At 42.1% G+C, this 5,014-nt stretch overlaps 1 long non-coding RNA gene across 1 annotated transcript; it reads left to right on the forward strand.

Moving 5' to 3' along the window:
- The first annotated feature begins 221 nt into the window (after positions 1 to 221).
- On the forward strand, positions 222 to 2,795 carry LOC132466467 (uncharacterized). Its single transcript, XR_009527871.1, has 2 exons — positions 222 to 409; positions 496 to 2,795. It is a non-coding gene; the product is annotated as an uncharacterized LOC132466467 (long non-coding RNA).
- The last annotated feature ends 2,219 nt before the right edge of the window (positions 2,796 to 5,014 follow it).

The raw sequence follows: 5,014 nt of genomic DNA on the forward strand, positions 1-5,014 counted from the left end.
GAAACAAGAATGAAATATTCATTATTGTTCAGGGCTGAGGTAACGGAGATCACTGTTCCCTTCAGGTGCAAAGGATCTATTTGTCTGTCTGTCAGTCTGTCTGTCTTTGTATCTGTCTACCCCTAACCCATCAACAAAAGATAAAGTCTATCCATCTCTGTCTTTGTTGAATCCGGCTTATAATGTTTGTTTATTTTTTGTATATGTTGTATGCTTATGGTCTGTATATGTTGTGTGCATATCGTCTGTATATGTCGGTACGAGGCCTTTGCTCACTACACTGTTGTCTTGCTTGTGTAGATCCCAACATAAATATGTAATATACATCGGCTGCATCTGGCAGGCAGTGCAGACTAGACACAGACTGAAGGCTTTCCGGGCCTGTGTGTTGGAAGCTGCTATTCCCAAGGTGCGTTGTTTACTTGAGGTTGAGCTACGGCAGCTGAGCTTTGTTCGTAAAATGACTCAAAATAACCAATTATCCATCTTTGACAGCGTGTAGAATCAGCCCCCCCCCGAACCCCAGAGGATTCAGCCCTGGCACTGACGGAACCCACTCATGTCACTAATTTCTAAATATAGCCTCGTTTTTTTTTGGTCTTCCCCCATTTTGTGTGTCTTTCAAGCAGCAGTTTGTCCCAGTCTTGTTCGCCGTACATGTCTCCTCGCATGCGTGTCTCTTCATACAGTATGTGTGTCGAACCGTCCCAGTTTGACCACCAAAAGTTGTCCTTCATCAATGTGGAAAGTAGAGTGAAGTTACAGAGGTATCGACTGACATGGTTTAATTTTCCATTCCAACTACGGTTGGTTCTATTAGATTTTTCCGTAGGGTTATCTTGAATAATCATTGTGCTATTTTGAATTACCATTGAATTGATACTGAATGAAAGAAGAAATCACATTGTTTTAGTCGACTGTTAGAAGTGTAGTATCATTGCATCCTTGCATCATATCTGGCTAGCCAATGATGTCGTTGCTTTGTGTTTAACTGCGGCTTGGACAGATTTCAATCGACACATCAAGCCTGTCTGCCGGTTCGCCCTGGAGAGGGAGCGATGGGGGAATTAAGAGAAACAGAGACATACAGCATGTTGAAATCAAGCTGAGAATTGGGACGGAACGCAGAAATGGGCTAGGTGGTTTGGGCTCGGCGGAGGTTGAATCCCACTGGGCAATCCTCTAATTAGTTCTCGCTAGCCCAAGGCAGTTCATTGCCACCGGCTTCGAAGCATGCTGAGCTCCTACAAGGCCTCCTAATAAAATGATTGACCGCTCTGGCATGGAAACTGATGATAGCACTGTCATAAGCATAGCACTTGTATTTAATTACCTCCCGGGTTTTACCATTCACACTAAACGTCTGTGTGAATAAAGATCGATAATTGGCATTCTCGGTTCCAAACACGTTAACGTGATCCATCCTGGAGTCTATCTAAAGCCGGCTGTGCCCCTCTACTTTGGAAAGGTCCTCAGTCAACGAAGGATTAAGTTGTTTATCACCTCAGTGTTTCATGCCTTCATCCCCCACCTTTAATTGCCATGGTCGACTTATACCTCAAGAGGAACGTTATCACCACAAGGAAGAAGAACGCACACAAAAACAAAGAGCAGAACGAGTTTGTAGATCGGCTTTATCACAGAAACGGATGGATTCATAGAATGTGCTTATTTTATTTTATTGTCTCGTGAGTGATCGTTCATTCCATGGCGGGCTGTGAGTAGAAGAACAGCATTTGTCCTTTGTCTTCCCTCTAATTGGCCAGCAAGGGAAATCAGCCATTGAAATGGTGTCACAGAGAATGTATACTACCCCGATGAGGTGGTTGTTTCAGGAACTTGTCTGGGGCGACATTCACAACAAATACTGCCGTCTAGCAGCACTCATTTTCCCTTGTTTTATCCCAGAGGAGAAAGACACAGTAGTTACGAAGATGACACCTCAAAACAGAAGAAAATGTGCAAAAAACAACAAGTCCCCATCCCTCACAAAGTCTATTTTTCACTCACTACGAGCCAAGCCAACGCATGCGTCCAATATCCTGAATTGAGGTATTCCACTGATGTTTCATGACATTATCGTACATATTAGTTTCTTCTTCTGTTGTTACAGCAGCAGAGCCAGAGCTGACCTTGCCGTGATGAGTGCTGCGCTGGTCACGATCGCAGCTTCGTTAAGACAATCACGAGGGGGCGGGGGCGATGGATGGGCCATGCTAACGTGAGGTGGTACAAAGTACGTGTTGGGATGTCTAAATACACGGCTTTAAATATCCAAGTGACAAGGCCTCTGGTGAACTGCAGCCCCCCTCCTTATCAATGAGGTGGCCTCATTAATTCAGGTTGTTTTCACACCTTGCACACTCATATCACACGTTTTATTAACAGAGTATAGGTTTTCCTTCCCTAGACTTTCTTCCATTCGATATTAGGAGCCAGGAATATACCCAATACATTTCTGGTGATTGTTATAGTAATGCACAGGGAGCGAACATGTTTTGGTGTTTTATTCTGCCATCCTGCTGCAGGTGTTTGATTCACTTTTGATACACAGGCATATAACCAGCGCGTGACAGTTCTGCTCGCCCAAACCAGACCCTGCATGTCCTTGAGATGTTTTCCTCAAACGTGGTGTTATCATATACCCCCGCAATCTCTCAAACATCGCTATATGTAACGGGGTGTGTGTCAGCGCAACAAGCGGGATAACAATGATTGAAAATGCTGTCATGCATGCTGTCATAAAAGATAAAAACATCAGCATATATCAATAAATCCAATGATTAATTATGCTATAAATGTCTGGGTCCAAATAATTGTCTTGTGCTTTGTTTGCAATTAGTTGTCCCTGTGGGGAATTAAAGACTGCTGTTCACTTCCACAAATATAATAGGCACAAACAATCTGTCCATTTTAATATTGCTACCAATGTCTTACTCTCAATGTCTGATTAGCATTCAGCCATGGTATTGTATTTCCATTTAGTTATTTTCAACCTTTTAGGGTACTATATGTATGTGTGTGTGTGTGTGTGTGTGTGTATATGTGTATATATATATATATGTATGTATATATATATATATATATATATATATATATATATATATAAAAATAAGTTAAATATCTGCTAAATGAGTTACTGAGCGGTTTCTTAGCTGGCATTAGATATTACAAGTGATATTCAGATAATCTCACTTTAAATGAGGTTCCCTCTAAAATGCAAATAAATATACAGATGAAAGAGAATAAAATAATGATACGGCATACAAATATGTGTGCCAAAATACGATTCTGGATCCTAGACTTAACCTTCTGTAAAATGTATGTTAGATATGAGTCTGGAGAATAGACATAACCTTCGGTAAAATGTACGTTAGATATGCATCTCTTTCGACTTACTTTCTTTTTTCTATATCTATCTATTCTGTATATTCCAATTCCAGGCAAAAGGTTGTAAATAAGGTGTTGTTGCCCTATGCACACATACTCACACAGTCACAGTCGCACAAATATCAACACATGTAAAATGATTGAAAGTTGGACAATATCAACATTTGCCATTATCTAATTAGTTTTGTAACCGTGGTATTTAAGCAAGGGTAATTGGTGAGGGTATTTGGAGAAACTGCAGTGGCCTCTCCCAGGTGTTGATAGTTTCAGTGAGACATGACACAGGAAAGACAAGTTGTTATGGCAACCATTGTTAATCAGTTCCGGCCTCTATATCCAACTTTACTCTCATTAAAGTTGCCGAATGACATTTAACCACCACACCAGGGACTTCACAATGCAAATAAATGGAGAGCTCAGGAGTGAGAATTATAATAGCTTCCTTATTTAACTTTTAATGACCCAATCTAGTTTGTAAAAGTCACTACTTCAGGAATAGGTGGGCGCCCGGCTCCCTCCAGGCTTCTTATTGGCTAGTGGAAGGCAACAGTTTTCAAATGTTTTTTCTGTTGGTTAAAGGGCGGGAGGGTATTGCTAAAAGCTCAATCGCTTTCCGCAACACCGAGAGACTTTCTTCACTTATAAACTGTCTTTATGAAAAGCCCATTTCAGAGTTTTCACGCTACATTTCGTACAGGGGGTTTCGCTAATCCCCGGGCCCTCGTAATCAGGACCTAATCGAAAGTTAATCCACATAGCTCAACTCCACCTAGCCCTTGGCTAATGCAGCTTCCTACTCCATCTCTCATTAACTTTGAATACGCGGGCCATTAGCCAACAGGTTGGAAGGCTTCCCTGCGGCTCGCCACCGAATCACTCGGCCATGCTAACACTCTGCGTCTCGAAAACCACTGCGTCTTGGAACCACGATTATCTGGGTTGCTGGAGTCCTTGCTAGATTCTGACCCTAACTAGGATACAGACTGTGTTTTCTTTTTTTATGCCTGAGCTCAGCTGTCACAATATTGATTTCCGTTTCTCTCTTCACGGGCCGGACTACTCTGTGCCAACCTTCTGGGTAAACGTCTCCAACAATTGGCAGAGACGGAGTCTTTGCAACTTAACAGTCGCTTGGTTAATTCGAGTGGCGGCTAATTACGTACAGTATAGTACTTTCTTTACTTCATCGTGATTTTCTCACCACATCAATTAGGCTCCGTAACGGACAGACAAGGGTGGACTGTTTTCATTCTACCATTCGTTCATTTTTCTCCCCCCCCGAGTACATATCGATTTGTTGTGTAGGCATTCTGTTCTCATTAAGAAAATTCTGAATTATTTAATTGGCTGATTAAAGATGAATCAAAGCCAACTGGGCCGGTGAGGAATCAGCCCTCATTGGGAAACCTGAGGGCTGTTTCCCTGTTGCCTCGCCCCAAAAGGCAGTGCTGGGAAACACTGTTGTTGCCTTTACATGAAGGTATTGGACTATAAACCATGTCGCAGCCAGCCAACAATAAATAGTGATTTGATTACAAATGGTTAATGCAAGGGCAAACAAGTGAGTAAATTTAGAATTCCGGGGGCTTTCCTGACAGCTCTCAACTGATTACCCATTCGTCAT

This window comes from Gadus macrocephalus, chromosome 10, assembly GCF_031168955.1.
Source record: "Gadus macrocephalus chromosome 10, ASM3116895v1".
Taxonomy (NCBI): Eukaryota; Metazoa; Chordata; class Actinopteri; order Gadiformes; family Gadidae; genus Gadus; species Gadus macrocephalus.